This window comes from Onychomys torridus, chromosome 2 (assembly GCF_903995425.1).
Source record: "Onychomys torridus chromosome 2, mOncTor1.1, whole genome shotgun sequence".
Classification (NCBI taxonomy): domain Eukaryota; kingdom Metazoa; phylum Chordata; class Mammalia; order Rodentia; family Cricetidae; genus Onychomys; species Onychomys torridus.
The window spans coordinates 97,890,020-97,891,924 of NC_050444.1; the positions used below are offsets into that span (position 1 = coordinate 97,890,020).

Here is a 1,905-nt window from a genome sequence, read left to right on the forward strand (position 1 = left end):
TGTTTTAAGTTATAAGAGCTAGCTAACAAGAAGCCCGACCCATAGGCCATACAGTTTTTAATATATAATATATAAGCTTCTGTGTGTTTACTTGGGACCAAGTGGCTGAGTGACCACGTGTTAAGAGATTTATCCTGACTGCAGGGCCTGGCAGGACCAGAGAAACTTCCAGCTACACAGAGACAGCTGCATCTCTTTGTGCAGTAACAGCCTAGTTCCTGAGACATGATGGTGAAGGTTGGAGTGAACAGATTTGGCCATATTGGGTGCCTGGTTGTCAGGACTGCCTTCCAGTCTGGCAAAGTGAACATTGTTGCCATCAATGACCCCTTCATTGACCTCAACTTCATGGTCTATATATTCTAGTATGACTCTACCCATACCAAGTACAAAGGCACAGTCAAGGCTGAAATTGGAAAGTACCTCATCAACCAGAAGGACATCACCATCTTCTAGGAGCCAGATCCTGCCAACATTAACTGAGGTGATGCTGGTGCTGAGCATGTTGTGGATTCTACTGGAGTCTTCATTACTATGGATGAGGCTGGGGCCCACTTGAAGGGTGGCACCAAAAGGTTCATCATCTCTGTCCCTTCTGCTGATGCCTCCATGTTTGTAATGGGTGTGAACCATGAGAATGACAATTCACCCAAGATTGTCAGAAATATTTTTTGCACTACCAACTGCTTAACTCCCCTGGCCAAGGTCATCCATGACAACTTTGGTTTGTAGAAAGACTCATGACCACAGTCTATGCCATCACTACCACCCAGAAGAGTATGGATGGCCCTTCTGGGAAACTGTGGCGCCACGGCCATGGGGCGGCCCAGAACATCATCCCTGATTCTACCAGTGCTGCCAAGACTGTGGGTAAGGTCATCCCAGAGCTGAACAGAAAGCTCATAGGCACAGATTTCCATATTCCTACCACCAATGTGTCCATTGTGCATCTAACATGCCACCTGGAAAAAGCTGCCAATTATGATGACATTGAGAAGGTGGTGAAGCAAGCATAAGAACACCCACTAAAGGGCATCTGTGGCTACACTGAGGACCAGGTTGTCTCCTGCAACTTTAACAGTAACGCCCTTCTTCCACCTTTGATGCTGGGGCTGGCATTGCTCTCAATGACAACTTCATGAAGCTCATTTCCTGTTATGATTATGAATTCTGCTACAGCAACAAGGTGGTGGACCTCATGGCCTACGTGGTCTCCAAGGAGTAAGAAGCACATCCTGGACCACCCACCCCAACAAGGACAGAGAAAGAGAGAGAATCTTGGATTCTGAGCAGTCCCTGTCCCAACTCAGCCCCTGACACTGAGCATCTCCTTCAGTTTCCATCACAGAACCCCAGAATAACAGGAGGAGTTTGGGGAGCTCTACTCTCTTGAATACCATCAGTATAGTTCTCTGTCCCCCATACACAAAAAAAAAAAACTTAAAAAAAGAAGCACAAGAAAACAGAGTCTCATTTACATTCACAAAGTACTCCCGTATATAAGGCCTGCCCTGGAATGTGGTTTATATACCCAGTGTCACTTCATTGAAAAAATATTACTTTCCTTCTCCCAGCAGCTATAAATTGCAAGAGTTCTTTGGCTATGGTTGAGACTTTGCACTTACATACCTTTCTCCTCACCAGGATTTTGTCTGTACTGAATTGTGCAGGCCTTATACATAGTGTCACAGCATCAATCAGTTCACATGTGCATCAGACTTTGTGTCCAGAAAAAGCTGTTTCTTTGAAGTCATTCACAAACTCTGGCTCTTATATGATGAAGTTTGAATGTCCATAAAACTGAAATGAAAAATTATTTTTAGAGACCATAAATTATATTTTAGATATTGCTTTATTGTTTCATTTCTTTTAGTTACCTATTCTCCAAAACTATATGTTAAAATG

General features: G+C 43.8%; 1 pseudogene; it reads left to right on the forward strand.

The window, feature by feature from the left end:
- The first annotated feature begins 228 nt into the window (after nucleotides 1-228).
- On the forward strand, nucleotides 229-1,225 carry LOC118578789 (annotated as a pseudogene).
- Nucleotides 1,226-1,905: the final 680 nt, after the last annotated feature.